This window comes from Girardinichthys multiradiatus, chromosome 6, assembly GCF_021462225.1.
Source record: "Girardinichthys multiradiatus isolate DD_20200921_A chromosome 6, DD_fGirMul_XY1, whole genome shotgun sequence".
Lineage (NCBI taxonomy): Eukaryota > Metazoa > Chordata > Actinopteri > Cyprinodontiformes > Goodeidae > Girardinichthys > Girardinichthys multiradiatus.
In genome coordinates, this window is record NC_061799.1 from 228,150 (window position 1) to 245,324 (window position 17,175).

Below are 17,175 nucleotides of genomic sequence, written 5' to 3' on the forward strand. Positions count from 1 at the left end.
ATAGAGCTGGTCCAGTGTTCCACGGCCGGGAGGAAAACCACACTGCTCCTCCTGAAGCCGAGGTTCGACTATCGGCCGGACTCTCCTCTCCAATACCCTGGCGTAGGCCTTACCAGGGAGGCTGAGGAGTGTGATCCCCCTGTAGTTGGAACACACCCTCCAGTCACCCTTCTTATGTAGGGGGACCACCACCCCAGTCTGCCAGTCCAGAGGCACTGTCCCCGACCGCCACACAATGTTGAAGAGGCGTGTCAACCATGACAGCCCTACAACATCCAGAGACTTGAGGTACTCAGGGCGAATCTCATCCACCCCCGAAGCCTTGCCACCGCGGAGCTTTTTAACCACCTCGGTGACTTCAACCTGGGTGATGAAAGAGTCCAACCCCGAGTCCCCAGCCTCTGTTTCCACCACGGAATGCGTGATGGCAGGATTGAGGAGATCCTCGAAGTACTCCTTCCACCGCCCGATAATGTCCTCAGTCGAGGTCAGCAGTCTCCCACCCCCACTATAAACAGTGTTGGCGAAGCACTGCTTCCCCCTCCTGAGGCGCCGGACGGTTTGCCAGAATCGCTTCGAGGTCAACCGGTAGTCCTTCTCCATGGCCTCACCAAACTCCTCCCAGGCCCGAGTTTTTGCCTCTGCCACAGCCCGGGCTGCAGCACGCTTGGCCTCACGGTACCCGTCAGCCGCCTCAGGAGTCCCACAAGCCAACCACAGCCGATAGGACTCCTTCTTCAGCTTGACAGCATCCCTTATTGCCGGTGTCCACCACCGGGTTCTGAGATTGCCGCCGCGACAGGCACCGCAGACCTTACGGCCGCAGCCACGGGCAGCAGCATCGACAATAGATGCGGAGAACATGGTCCACTCGGACCCTATGTCTCCAACATCCCCCGGGATCTGGTCAAAGCTCTCCCGGAGGTGGGAGTTGAATACATCCCTGGCCGAGGGCTCCGCCAGGCGTTCCCAGCAGACCCTCACTATGCGCTTGGGCCTGCCAAGTCTGTCCGGCTTTCTCCTCCTCCAGCGGATCCAACTCACCACCAGGTGGTGATCAGTGGACAGCTCAGCCCCTCTCTTCACCCGAGTGTCCAAAACATGCGGCCGAAGGTCTGATGATACGACAACAAAGTCGATCATCGACCTCCTGCCTAGGGTGTCCTGGTGCCACATGGTGTTCATTATGGACAATCCGTGACTAGCACAGAAGTCCAATAACAAAACACCGCATGGATTCAGATCGGGGAGGCCATTCCTCCCGATCACGCCTCTCCAGGTGTCACTGTCGTTCCCCACGTGGGCGTTGTAGTCCCCCAGCAGAATAATGGAGTCCCCGGGAGGGGCACTATCCAGCACCCCCGACAGGGACGCCAAGAAGGCCGGGTACTCTGCACTACCACTCGGCCCGTAGGCTGAAATGATAGTCAGAGACCTCTCCCCAACCCGAAGGCACAGGGATACGACCCTCTCATCCACTGGGGTAAACCCCAACACGAGACGGCTGAGCTGGGGGGCAACAAGAAAACCCACACCAGCCCGCCGCCTCTCCCCGTGGGCCACTCCAGAGTAGAAGAGAGTCCAACCCCTCTCAAGGAGATGGGTTCCAGTGCCCACGCTGTGCGTGGAGGCGAGCCCGACTATTTCTAGTCGATATCTCTCGACCTCCCGCACAAGCTCAGGCTCCTTTCCCCCCAGCAAGGTGACATTCCACGTTCCTAGAGCCAGCCTAAGCATCCGGGGATCGGGCCGCTGAGGTCTCCACCTTCGTCCGCCACCCAATCCTCCTTGCACCGGTCCCTCACGGTTCCCCCTGCAGGTGGTGGGCCCACTGGGGAATGGCCTCTCGTTCGGGCTTTGCCCGGCCGGGTCCCGCGAGGAGCAACCCAGCCACCAGGCGCTCTCCAATGAGTCCCGACGCCAGGCCTGGCTCCAGGGTGGGACCCCGGCTCCGCCGTACCGGGCGACATCACGTGCCTCGATATTTTGGTCCTCATGAGGGATTCTTGAACCACTCTTTGTCTGACCCTTCACCCAGAGCCTGTTTGCCATGGGAGACCCTACCAGGGGCATTTAGGCCCCAGACAACATAGCCTCTAGGATCATTTGAGCACTCAAACCCCTCCACCACGTTAAGGTGGCGGTTCAAGGAATTGAAGTCACATTTTAATAAAAACTGAATATCTCCTATTTTTTGTAACATCAGGGTATGTAGGGAAAATCAAACTGCAACATTCATTGTTTCAAAATCTATTGCTTTTATACCTCCATCTTCATAATTTTTTATTGCATCTGCTGGGTCCCCAGCCATAACTTACAACATTAAAGGCCAGTAAGAACTTTACTGGAACTTTCAAAATAAATCGCATTAACCTACTTCCAGCATAGCCAGGAACATGAACAAGAGGGGTAACAGCGGACTTCCCATGACATCACTGTTTGAATAAAAACCCTGCGTTAAAACAAACAGACCTCTTCGTGGTTTTCGCGGCGCAGGCAACAGAGTGGGAGATTGGTTATTGACCACCCAGCTTCCTTTTGGCTTATTGGATAAACGTTGTTCTGATATTGGAAAGGCGGAATACGGCATAAACTGGTATGTGAATGGTTCGGATGGAAGTACAGTTAGGAGACGGGGAAGATACGGATTTTGAGGGATGGGCACCGGTAGGTAGGGGGAGAGGAAGAGGTCGTGGGAAAAAGGAGGAAGGAGGGATGTTTGAAAGTCAGGGTAGCACACGAGAGTTGGAAGGAAGCAGCTCGGATGAAGAGAGAATAGTAAGAAGGAAAATACTGAGGGAGGAATTTAAAATAATATTAAAATAAAAAAATGAGGCAGAACACAATAACCTTAGCCCGATAGTGATTTCTAGGGAAATAAGAAGGAAAATAGGAGATGTAGAAATGGTGAAAGTGTTAAGAGACGTAAACTTGAATTTGCCTTAACAGTCTTTCCAGAAGACATAAAAATAGGATTCTTGAGCTTCAAAGTAAGACAATACATCCCTCCTCCACTTAGATGTTACAAATACCAGAGATATGGACACATAGCAGCACTATGCAGAGGTGTGCAAAGTGTGGAGAAGACCACAAGATAGAAGACTGTAAAGAAGTGCAAGAAACATGTTGTAACTGTGGAGGTCAACATAGAGTAACATAAGGAGGATCTTAGGTGAGAAAAACAGCAATGAATATCTAACATGTTAAGATGAGCAAAAAAACAAGTTATGCAAAAGTAGTCAATAGTGTTAAAGGACAAAAGATAAGAGAGACAGAACAAAATGACAGACAAATTCCTCAACAAAACAAACTGCAGACAGAGGAGAATATCACATTATCGGTAGAAAAACCCATACTATTCATTGCTTATGTAATGAATTGCACTGACCATGCCAAAAATAAAACTGAAAAAATTTAAATAATTGTAAGGGGAGCACAAAAATTTCTTCATTTCAAAAAAAATTTCTTTGTTTCAAAGAGGGATCTTGGAAGAACATTAATAAAAGGTTGGAAACAGAGGGGAGACCAGGTGTCAAGGAATGGTTTTGGGTCTGACCAGCTTGCAGAGAGACACTCGAGAGCCATGAGGTAAGGTTTCATTCCATGTTTTATTTGTCGAATGCTCAGCAGTAGTGCAGGAAACAGTAAGCATAACGAGCAGAACTTACAGGACCAGAAGGCAGGTAACTGGCTGGAGCTTGTCAGGTGGTTAGAAGAGAGACACAGCGACAGGGAGAAGTGATACCAGGGAGTATATATACAGGGGAAGTGAATGATGACAACGATGGGTAAGAGGGAAGCAGGTAATCAGAGTGAGTGATTACAGGTGAGCAGGCCAGGTGAAGGGAACTAAGGGAACTAGGTTGCTATGGGTACTGATGGGGCTAGAAGCTGGAACACAAACATGGGAACACACTAAACTAAAACAACTCTGCAAGTAAATAAATCAAGGAAGCTAGGAAGGATAATAAATAAAACCTAAAACAGAAACAAACTCAAGGGGGAAAACTAAACCCAGAGGCCATGGGGAGAACAAGACTCAAGAAAAAACAACATCTGGGTAACAATAACAAAAAGGCCAAGGCCAAAGGGGAAAGGGAACTAATAACCTAGAATAATGGTGCAAGAATAAATAAACCTGACTAACAATGAACAAGCACAGAACCGCTAAGCGATAAACTAAACAATAAAAACCAAAGAAGGAAAAGAGAACTGTACTAATAATAACAAAGTCCAAAATGGCAGATCCTGATGTCCCCCGCCTCTTCCAGACGATCTATAGAGTCCAACAACACAAAACAACCCGAGGAGGTCTGGAGGTCTGCCACGGAGCGTAGAGGACCCTCGGTCAGGAGCTCGGCCGTGCCAAGTAGAGGACCCTCAAAGCAGGCGGTCTGGAGGTCTGAGTCAATGGAGCTTGGGAGACTTGGCACCGCGTTGTGATCCTGGAAACATGGGCAGTCTAGGAGGCTTGGGACCAAGCAGGAACTCAGGAGGCCTGGAGTCTGACCTGGAGTCTGGTCTGGAGTCTGGTCTGGAGTTTGGTCGAGAGTCAGGTTTAAAGTCAGTTGGAGAGTCGGTAGCAGTGTCTTGATGCCTGGAGTCTGGAGACTTGAAGTCGGACTGAGAGTCTGATGCCTTGGAGTCAGGCTTGGAGTCTGATCTGGAGTCTGAAGACTTGAAGTCAGTCAGAAAGTCGGTCGTAGAGTCTCGGGATTTGAAGTCTGTATTGGAGTCTGCAGTCTTGCTGTCATGTTAGGTCTCTGGAGACTTGGAGTCTGGGTCAAGGTCTAGGTCTAAGTCAAAAGTCTGAGAGTCATTCTGAGGCTCTGGAGGCTTAGCTGCAGGCTGTTCTTCCCCGAAACCGTCCTGAAACTTGGGAACTTGGATGGAGGCGGTTCAACTTCGGACCCCTCTCGGAACTCTGGAACTAGGGATGGAGGCGGTTCACCTTCGAACTCCTCTCGGAGGCTCTGTAATCTTGTCTGTCAGCTGGGGCCCTGAAGACTTGGCTGCCGGCTGAAACTCAGGAGACTTGGCTACTGGCTGACACTCAGGAGACTTAAATTTGCTGACACTCTGGGAAGCGGTGCGGGAACCGCTGACACTCTGGGAAGCGGTGCGGGAACCGCTGGAGTCCTGAAGAGCAACATATGGCTCCGAAGATGCCGCAGGGGAATCCTGAGAAACTGCAGGTGAGACCAGAGAAGCTGCTGGAAAACCAAGAACTGGCACTGGAGCTTGAAATGATGAGGGTGGAGGACCTCCAACGGAGACTGTATCTGGAGGGTCGAAAAATCCCTCTCTAAGAAACTCCTCATGCCAACAGCACAGATTCATAGTCCCGGGGGTTCTTGGCCAGATGTTCTGCTGTCTCCAAACAGCGTCAATTGATGTACCGGACTGCACCCATGCAGGAGCTGGTGGACTCACTGGAGGATGGATTGCATGTGCATATGCCTCTGTCTGCTCTGGTGGCCCAGACCACGCCCCCCTCTCTCGCCTGGAGACACCAGAAGGCGAGGTTGGGTTCTCGGAGAGGAACGGAGCTCCGACAGCGGCGGCGTCCTGGCCGAGAAAAAAAGCCCGCAGGAACCTTGGCGGTGGCTGATGCTGCTGCGGACGTGGATGGATGGCGACGATGGTGTGAGGGATGGTGTGAGGGGGAAGACACTGGAGCAGGTTTACTCTGGGGAGGTGGAGAAGACTGGCAGCGAAGCGGGCCGGTACCAGGAAGGGGAATGGCCAACTTGCAATCCCGAAATGGCGACTGCTGCCTTTCCTCCTCTGCAGCCTGATGCGAGCTCTTCTCTGCTGCCTGTCGGAGGTACTCCCACAGGGTGATCCGCTCTGCCTGGTCCTTTTGGTAGCCGCGTTCTGTTAAGGAATGGTTTTGGGTCGGACCAAGCGAAAAACTAAACAAGAAAAACCAAAGAAGCAAAAGAGAACTGTACTAATAATAATAATAACCAGAGGAGAAAACCATTCTAAGTAATAAATAAATGAGAAAGCAACCACCAAGGGAACTATGGGCGAGGGGAGAAAGAATTAATAAAACTAGGGGGCAGGAGAGAGAACAAAACCAACATCAGGATGACAGAAGGAATAAACAAACATAACTACTAAACCCAAAGGAATAGAAACACCTGAAAAAGTAAACAAACACAAAACCAAAACAAAGTCCAAAATGGCAGATCCTGACAGATAATACAACAATGGAATGCAAGAAGTCTGATAACTAACGTACAGGAATTGAAAGTGTATATTGATGGACTTGAAGAGAAACCAGAGGTAATTTGTGTACAGGCGACATGGTTAAAACCAACATTAGATTTTGTTATTAAAGAATATGATAGTATATGAAGGGATCGTCCAGAAAGAAATGGAGCAGGCTGTGCGATATTTATAAAGAAAGGAGTTCAATATCAAATATTAGGAAAGGGTAAAGATTTGAAGTATATAGTTGTTGAAGTTTGGGAAAACAAAGGTAAATGTAAGATAATTGATTTTTATAACCCATGTAAAACATTATCAATGGAGTTGATGGAAGAGATTTTGGAATATCTGGAGGAGAATGTCATATCCACGGTGGTTTGTGTACAGGCCGCATGCAGGCTGTGTTTTGTGTGCTTTGCTCTTTCTGTGCAGGGTGTGACTGGCAGATGATGCTGCACAGGCGTTGCCCATCTGAGAGCAATCAGCTGTGCTTCTTATGGAGTGGAAACCCAGAAGGAGGCGTCAGCTCGTTTTCTCACCTGGTGTGGTAACAGCTAGACCTCTGCTTCTCTGCAGTCCTGCTTCTAAGCAGATTTCTCAGATCTCCTTGTTTTTCTTCCCTTCCTTGTTGATCAACCTTCACTGAAGGAAGTCGTAGAATCTCTCTGGTCTCTGTTTTCACTCATGTCATGTTCAGAGGAATTTGGAAACTCCAGCCTCAACGCCTCAGCCCTGAGCCTCCACTCTGCTTTCAACTCCAAACCCAGCTTCTCAGGAGTTACTTAAGAACCACCCATCAACCTGCCTGTCCACCCTCCAACGTTAACTCTCCAACCATAGTGGAGTTTCCTGGAAGAGAAGAAACAAAGCATTTCATCTACCAAAAACTGTTCACAGCCTGTGAGCCTCAAGCCACCGTGGAAAAGGACTTATTTCCACCTGGTCTTTCCAAGAACTCAACACCTGTAAGTCAGCACCTGAAGAACACATTTACATTTTCTCCATTTCCACCCAGTGTTTACCAGCCTCTGTTTTCCTCCTTCAGAGAGGAACCTGCATGGGTGCAGTCCGGTACATCAATTGACGCTGTTTGGAGACAGCAGAACATCTGGCCAAGAACCCCCGGGACTATGAATCTGTGCTGTTGGCATGAGGAGTTTCTTAGAGAGGGATTTTTCGACCCTCCAGATACAGTCTCCGTTGGAGGTCCTCCACCCTCATCATTTCAAGCTCCAGTGCCAGTTCTTGGTTTTCCAGCAGCTTCTCTGGTCTCACCTGCAGTTTCTCAGGATTCCCGCCAGCTTCAGTCCTGGTTCCAGTCCGAGCTTTATCCATGTTTCTTAATAAACTGTTAAAACGCTGTCTTTGTCCTCGTGGTTGTGTACCTCAGAGTCTAAGAAAACCCCATTATGACAGAGAAGGTAATATGGTGTGGGGACTTTACTGCTTAAAGCACAATATGGAGATAGTGTAATGATAAAAACAGACATGTTATAGAAGAAGTGATAAAAACAAAAATTTAGTATGTCTTAATGATGGAATGGGTACAAGAATTAATGTAAGAAGAGGAACAGAGTGAGCAATTGATTTAACTTTGGTATCAAATTCGTTAGCTGGTATATGTGAGTAGGATATTGATAAAAACACAACAATGGGTAGTGATTATCCAATTAAAATCAGAACAGGATTAATATTGAACATTAAGAATATAAAAATAAATAAATGGAATTTTAATAAGGCAGACTGGATTCAATTTCAATATTTGAGTGAAAATAATCTAGGAAAAATAGACATGACAACGGATGTAAATAATATAAATTAATGTGTTTGTAAAACAATTATAGAAGCTGCAGAAAATTCAATAAAGAAAGGAGAAAGACGGTGTGATGAGAGAATGGTACCATGGTGGACCAGTGAATGTAGAGAAGTAATAAAATTAAGAAACAAAACATTTAGTGCGCTTAAAAGAAATCCAGTATTTCAAAACTTCATTGAATATAAAAGAAAACAAGCAATGGTGAGGAAAATGATTAGCAAAAAGAGATTATTGGAGGAACGTTTGTAGTACGGTAGGGAGAGAAACAAAAATTGATAAAATATGGAAAATAATTAAAAGAATCAATGGTATTAAGAAAGAATATGGATGTCCAATATTGAAAGTAGATAACACAACTATAATAAAAGATGAAGAAAAAGCTGAAATACTAGCAAAAACATTTGATAAAATTCATAGTTCATGTAACATTAGTGACAAGGGAAGGAAAGGGAGGGAAGCTAGAAAACTGAAATACAAATATTTACTACAGAACACTGAAGAAACACATAACTTAATGAATGAACCATATACAAAAGCAGAACTGAACTCTGTGCTTAGAAAAATTAAAAATACGGCACCTGGTCAAGATCAGATTTGTTACACAATGATACAACATCTCAGTGAAACATCCAAAGATGTCTTATTAGAGCTTTATAATAAAGTCTGGGAGGAGGGGGAGCTGCCTCAGAGCTGGAAGGAGTCAATCATCATACCAATAGTTAAACCAGGAAAAGATAATACAAAACCAGAAAATATAGACCTATTGCATTAACATCAAATATATGTAAAATAATGGAAAAAATTATTAATAATAGATTAACATATTATTTGAATAGCAACGGGTACATTACTAAAGTGCAAAGTGGTTTTAGAAAAGAGAGAAATATTAATGACCCAACATTATATTGAGAACATGAAATCAGAAGAGCGCAAGTTAATAAAGAAAGTGTAGTTGTTGTATTGTTTGACATAGAGAAAGCTTATGACATGATGTGGGTTGAAGGATTACTGATTAAATGAAATGAAATGAAAGTTACTGGGAAAATGTTTAACTGGATTCAAAACTTTTTAACAAATCGAACTCTTTAAGTTAGAAAAGATCAAGAAATGTCAAAATATGTCATAGACAATGGAACACCTCAAAGTAGTATTATAAGTCCAATATTGTTCACTATAATGATAAACAACATCAAAAAAGAAAAGAACATGTATATTAGATTTAAATACAGTACAGGAACATGTTAATAATTATGACCAATACCTTCAGATTTATACAGATGCATTGATAACAAATGATAAAATAGGAATAGGATTCATAGTAAAAATAGGAAAACGAACCACAAATGGTGTATCAGTATACACAGGAGAAATGTTAGCAATACTATTAGCAGTACAGTGGGTGGAAGACATAAGACCATTAAAAACAACAATTTATTCAGATTCAAGCTCAGTATTATTGATTTTAAGACATAATAATTCAGACAGCAGGCCAGACATTCTATTAGAAGTACAGGATACTTTACTCAGACTACAAATGATGGGTTTATCAATAGTATTTTATGGGTTCCAGCACATATTGGAGTTAAAGGATATGAGGTGGCAGATAAGATGGCTAAGAAGGCAACACAAAATCATATACATTTTGCAGTACATTTAAGTATATCAGAGGCAAGGAGCATCATCAAACAGAACTTGAAGGAATAATGGCAGAAAATGTGGGATGGAGAAAAAAGGAAGATTGTTTTATAGGATCAAAAAGGCCATAGGTGAAATAAGAACTGGAAGAATGAGTAGAATGGAGGACAGAATAATAACAAGATTAAGATTTGGACATACAGGACTTAATTATACACTTTTTAAAATACAAAAACATAATGCAGGACAATGTGACCACTGTGGGATGGATGAAACAACTGAACACATTTTTATAGTGTCAGAAATATGCATTAGAAAATATAGATAGATCTAAATAAAGCTAGATTAGAATAGAACCTTCAGAGCCGTTATAATCTTGCTGACGAATACCACAAACATTGTTATGGAACCAGATGATTACAAGAGAGCAGCTTTATCAGGGCCAAACAGAAACATTTGTAGGGAAGATCCAATGTCCTTCAACCTGATTTTGACTTTATTTAACCCTATTATGACACATATTATGTATGGAAAGAAATAAAAGATATAATTGGCAACACTGATACCTGATTATTTCAAGGGTGACCCCTTGAGATGTACCATCTCATTTTTGACAGGGTTCTTGCAGAACAGAAGATAAACAACAGTAAAACGTATCAAACAAATGTAAAACAAAATCACACAGAAATACCCACAACGTTCTCAAGGACCCACAAACACACACTCTCTCAACCACCAGCATAGCAACTGCATGACACATAGACTTCACATCAAGACACAAAGTAAGACAACATACAGATGCAGAGTTCATGTTCATATCTCTGTGAGGATTAAGTCCAGAATAAATGAACCTTTATTCTTACTGAATGCAAGAAAAAGATGTTTTAAAATAAAGTAAAGACAGCTTAGATCTATGAATAACAGTAATACAGCAAGTGAATGAGGCAAAGTATTCAAGCTGATGAAGCTTTAAACCAAAATGCAAACTGTCAAAATGTTTCCTTATTCTTGGTGTAAAATACATAAAGATAACTGATCAGTATTTCTCAGGCCATATAGTGAATTAAATTGGATTAAGTATTTCTAAATACGCAGTATTTCAAAGTTTGAGGGGATGAAAATTAGTTTCTGTGGCATGGCCATAAATAACATCTGCGTGTTCTAGGATCGGTAGCACCAGTTGTGGAAAACTCTTTTACGAGCTGGAAGAGAAAAACATTCTCAGAAAGATTATGTGACAATTTTAAGGCAACAGGCTTTCAAACAATATTAAATTTAGGATTTTAACTCGACCAGTTAGACTCAGATTTTGTCCGACTCCAAAGGATGATTTGTCGAAAACTTTACAACAAATAATTGCAGTGATTAAACTTGGAAAAACGTTCACTCATTTAAGACTTACGGCAGGAGGAAAATGCTGTTAACTTTATATAATTTGAACAGAATAAATCTACCATTGCCTTCTGACAAGATTAAAATTAATGTCCTGTATTAAAACTTGGTTTTCACCAAAAGTGGTAGTTGCATTAAATGATAGATTTGATTTAATTGATGGAATTAAAAGCAATAAAATGCCAGGCAAATCGTACCTACCGATTTATGTTGAGTCAAATTATTTATATAGTGCTTTCCAGCAACAAGGCACTCAGGACGCTGTGCATAAGGAGGAACATTGCAGTGGTATGGAAAATCAAATAACAGAGGTAAGAATAAAAGGATGGATAAGAAAATGAAAGGAAATTTGGACTGAAAACTTAACTAATAATGTTTAGATGTCAGATTCATTATTTATGCATAAATAGGTTTATTGAGGTAGGCAGAAGTACAAATTAATTTTTCAACTTTCACTACTTGATACTGCAAAAAGGGTAACAAGAGGCCAAGTATCCATAGTGTTTGCATCAGACCACCAGGTGCTACAAAGGTAGGCTATACTTTCCTTTTTCTGAACGAAATTATTCTGTTTATAACTAATCTATTTGCTTTTTATCTTCTTTTACTCCTTAATAAGCTGGTACACAGCAAGACTGTAATGTCATTTATTTTGTTCTTTGTATATAATAATAATGGAAATAACAATGTACAAATATGATTATGTTTTGTGAAATGAAGTTGGTGAAAGAAAGAAAAATGCTGATTTCACTACCCAAGTTTGTGATTTCTTGTTTCTGTTAATTTGTTGTACTGGGATGACTGTATGATCAAACTGGTTATTTTCAGGCATTGCTGGTCACAATACTCATGATTTCTCTGGAAAGGTTGATGAAGAGTCATCTCACTATATTGCCTGATGATGTGAGCGATAACCCTAAACATTTATTTTTCTCCTGGGTGAAGAAGGTCTGAAAAGGTGGCTGGGACCAGCCTGACAAATGGGTCCATTGACACATTATTACTTAGAACATGACATCTCTGGGGTTCAGGAACAATAGGAATCCAAAGATTGTGTTTGAGGGTTGAAAACGTGTGGTTGAGAAGAGTGTGACAGGAATGAATGAAGGTCCAAGGTATGAATGATGAATGATGTGGGCCACATGAGTGAAAGGTTCATGGAGCGAATGTTTTAGTTTCTGTGAGCTCATTATTTGTTCTGGGTTTTGATTCACAGTTGTGTTGGAACAATTAATGAACGTTTTAGAGTTCACCAAGTTTGTTTTTCATTCGTTTTCTCTAATGTCGGTGTTCCCTAGATGTGTTCAGATGCTCGCAAGTTGGACCAATGTTCTGGGTTTTAGTTTCTGAGGGTGAAAACTAAAATTTTTAATGAATTTTCTTGAGGTGAAATTGGATCTAAATTCTCTTTGGGATGGGAACAGAACCAAATAGAACCTGTCATTCTGCCATAGGGTTCTGGTTGAATAATTTGATAGTAAAAGATTTGGCAGCAAACTTCTTTAAGAGGGGAGGCTGAAGCCGGCATGTGTTGTGTGTCTTAAGTGTTTGTCTAAATTTCTGTTTCAATGTTTGTCTCAAATGTTTGTCTGACTAACCTTTAGACTTCAGAGAAAACAAAAAGAAATAATAATAATAATAATAATCATAGGATAGAAAAAAATGGAAATTAATTTACGGGGGAAAAAAAGACTGGTTATAGCGATCAAATGTTTAACAGGAATGAATAACTAAATAATGGTATGATTAAGGTTGTACAGAATATGCCAATTACTTTTATCTACTATTGGGGGTAGAGGTTACCGGGAGGGACCCTAAAGGTCTAATTTAGGTAGATATAATCAAATTATCAATGCGCTTGAAAAGTAGTTTGTCCAAAACAATGGACACCTTCATGGTAAATGATGTAAATACTTTGTTCTGGGGATGATTTCAAACGTTTTTATGGAAAATAACAGTTTGAACAAATCTAACTTTGGCAACAAGTTAACAGACAAATTAGCAACTAACTGGGTTACAATATAAATATGATTTTTGGGTTAAAGGTGAGAAGATGACTCAATGATCTTGACACTCGGGGAAACTTGCGTACGAAGTTATACAAAATAAGTCCCCACCTGTTTTTACAAGCTCGCCTCGGTAAACAGTAGTATTGTAAATGATGATGTTTTTACATAACTTGTACTGTGTGAAAGAGATCGGTGGATTGAGGAAGTGTGTAGTCTGGAAACCTAGCGGTGATAACAAGGACTGCACGCTGAATCCATCCTCCGGTGCAGCGAATGTGTTCTGGTGTCTTGGAAGCCGATTAGAGCGATTTCAATTGGACCAGGAGCTTGGAACATAGCGTATCATACGTCCCAGTTGGCCAGAACTGAGTGTTGTGAATAAAAAGCAAGTCATGGGGGGCGGCCCCATGAGAAACTGAGTGAGTATGAATGAGAGTAATAGTCCTTATCCACCAGCGTCCTTTGGGGCACTGCTGGAAAACGGCAAACAACAAATCATAAATCCAGCTAAAACCACAAAACAACAATTGGACTCTTAACAGCTGGTGCAAATACATGCAGGTTGTGGGAATGTTTTGGAAATTCATGGAGATTTTATAGGGAAATCATTTTCTCCCACTCTGTCATTCAGCAGCACTGCGATTAATAAACAACAGGCAAAGAAAATAGTTTTATAATTCATTGTGCACCTCCCCCGCTTTGTGTTAAAAACTCACGAAACAAACCTAGTCAACTCAAGCATGGTGTCAGACTAGATTGAAAATTAAAGAACAGAGAGAACAGCAAGAGCAGCTTTTAACTAACATAGCCATAATGCTGAGGCCAGTTGAAAACCACATGGCAGAAATTTCAGCTTAACTGAAAACTTAAAACAAAAAGGGGGCAGACTGCCACCCATCCCAGTTCAGAACACCAAGGTAGCTCCAAATTACTCACGAGGAGGAACCTAAAACTCAGGCCAGTGCCTAAAACCAATCAAACCTCTCACAAGGTGAAACAGGTGCTTTGAAATCATTATATGGTGTTATACTACCAGCGACACTATAATAACATGCAGAAGATTCATTTTACAGGGAAATAATTCCATATTAGACCCAGATTGTGTGCATTTTTGATTTTTCCTCTTTTGAAAGAAGTTAAATTCTCTCCTCAGCTCTGTGAAATGACTGCAGCATTAAACTTGACACAGACATGCAGCTGCCTGAAAACAAAGATAACACTTCTGCAAACAGCAGAAGCCTGTCTCTGCTGAGAGCTCTGATAAAGATTGTAACTCTACCCTGCATGTGGAGAATTCAGGGCCCGCGGGCCAAAATCGGCACACCAGAAATGTATGTGATTCTCTAGAAGTAGAACCTTAGATATGATAACTTTTTCTCTCTCAACTGGGGGAAGTAGAAAAACAGCAGACGTCTCTGTGCTGGTTCAAAGCAACAGGTCCCATTTCTCAAAAGTCATAAACTGAAGGACAATTGGAAAAATGTCACAACATATTTTGTGCAACCGTGTGAAATCTGCAATCAGTTTAATCAAAAGGTTTCATCAAAAACAGGACTGGGCAGTGTTCTAGTCCACAGTGCTCCATGGAAGCAAATAATGATTGATTTCACTGACATGGGATCAGAACACAAAACTGAAGGAAAAGGTTCCTTCTAAAAAGGGAAAGACCAGGAAATCACACCATGGGAGAGCCGGAAATCATGAGATCTGACGATGGCACTCATTTTCTCCAATAAAGATCCAAGGGAAGTTGAAAGATGAATGGGAGTAAAACGTTAATTGGTGCAGGTTTTCAAACCAGCATCTCATGGGTTAGTATGGAGAGCTAACAGAACTATGTCTACAATCAAAGAACATTGGCTAAAGTTTGTGCTGACACAAAAATGAAGTGGCTGGATGCGCTGCCCTTGGTGATGTTTTACATCAGATCATCACCCACTGAGCTCATGGGATTAACTCCCCATGAGCTGCTGACAGGAAGAACCAGTCAGGGTGTGAACCCAGTCTGGATTCACAGAGTGAGCAACTGACACACTATGCTCAACTATTCTAATCTGCTGTGAAGTTTTTGTCTCATTAAACACAGGAGGCTCCAACCAAAGAACCAACAGGAGAAACAAACTCTGGATGAGGGCAAAACTAAGGTAAGTAGATCATATTGCAGGAAGGGAGAGCCATCATCTGAAGGAAACCTCAGAGAAATCAGAAAGCACCTGAGGAAGAACATATGAATAGGTTCAACTGGATATCTTTTGACATTACATTTTATTTCCAGCTAACACATCAAAAATGTGCTTATGAAACTAAATTGATTTATCCCAGTAACCATAACGTCAAACGGTAAGATTAACTCATCTTTTTGCTTACAACTAACAAAATGCAATTATGTGGAACCTGTTTCATAAATCTTGAGTGGGCTGGGTTACTTTAACAGAGGGAACGTGATAAAGATATAAACAATAAAAATTCTATTTGTTGGGTTAAAGCTTGAAGAAGGATGTTCTGGTAAATTTAATAGGTCACGAAATCAAAAATCACAGAGGGGAGAAGGATTTCTAAAGTAAAACTGTGTGAATAACGTACAAACAAATGTTTACTTCTGTGAATGTGGGAAATTGTGGAATAAATTGCATTAAGGGTTAAAGGAGTGTTCAACTATTTAATCAATTCGAATAACTTCATGAATAGAAATTATAACTTCCTATGTGCTTCTGAGTTATTTATTTATAGATTATGTTGTTTACAACTTAGATTGTAAATTAACTTGATACAAGGCCTTAAACTTTTACTTGCTGCTGAACAGAAATTATTTATGGGGAATAATTGCTTTAATAATTAATAATGATTGCTATTGACTGGACAGGAAAGCTGTGCCCTGGTTACCCTCCCCATCCAGGACGCCCTGACACCGATTGGCCTACTTCGTCAGGGGGAACCTTTCAGAAAATGTGTTTTTGAATTTGATATGTCTGCTAGAATACAAACTGCTTCCTGTTAGAACCGTTTCTAATCTTTTAAATGACACCAAGGCAAAACAGGAGAGACAGCTGAAGGCTGTGTAACCAGGATGTTGAAATTGTTTCTTGTCAAAATAGAATAGCTTTGGATATGATCCTAGCAAAAAGGAAAAAAATAAGGGTTGTGTGTGTTTTTGGAGAGGCTTGTTGTTCTTTTATTCCCAACAATTACAGCACCTGATGGATCTCTAAAGAAGGCCCTAAAAGGATTGCAATCACTGTCCACTGAATTGAAATCGCACTCAGGAATCTATGAACAATTTACAAAAATGTTTGAGACGTGGTTCAGAAAATGGGGAAACCTACTGGTGAGTATATTCACTTCATTAACAGTTGTGGTGATCGCAGGTTGTGTATGCTGTTGTGCAACGTGTATTCAAGCTCTCATCCTCAGGTGTATTGATTGTGCGATTGGTTCCAGTGATACCAGAGGTTTGAGATTACCAGAATATTAAATGGATGTGGTGCCAGAGCCCACACTGATGTTGTCCGCTGAATATTTAAGCACAAGTGATGATGTGGATCTCATGGAACCAAACCATAGTGTTGGAGAAATTATGATACTGTGCTAGGAGGAGGAGGACCAGACGACTGCAATAGATAATTGAACAGGGTTTACATTCAGGGTCTATAATATACTGATATACATTGTGCTGCTCATTTCTGCTGTGCTTCTAGCTTTTTATTAGTTTTGTTGTTTTAAATTTTCCAACAGGGCATTATTATCTATTTGCAATGTTTTAATCATTTAAATTTCAGACACACATCATCACAGGTCTGCTCTATGGGAACCAGAGGGGGTCCACACACTGAGGGCTGCAGGCAGTTACCAGAGAGATGGTACTCTGTTTGGGGGACAAAGTTAAGCGACGGACGGAAGAAACTGCCTCCCATATTCTAGCTTAGGGTCCATATCCTCCAGACACATTGATTGATGGGAGGTGAGTTTTTCTCACCTCAACAGGGGGATTGTTATGGATGTATGATTCTGTGGCCTTTTCTAATTATCTCTTTGCTGCCTTAATTAAATATATCTGCCCTTGTTGCTTATCTTATCACGGCTCACTGCTACAGCTTACACAACATAACT

The 17,175-nt window shown here is 42.0% G+C and overlaps 1 long non-coding RNA gene across 1 annotated transcript; it reads left to right on the forward strand.

Annotated features, from left to right (window-relative positions):
* The first annotated feature begins 6,755 nt into the window (after nucleotides 1-6,755).
* Nucleotides 6,756-7,576, forward strand: LOC124869285. The gene is made up of 2 exons (XR_007038551.1): nucleotides 6,756-7,181; nucleotides 7,262-7,576. It is a non-coding gene; the product is annotated as an uncharacterized LOC124869285 (long non-coding RNA).
* The last annotated feature ends 9,599 nt before the right edge of the window (nucleotides 7,577-17,175 follow it).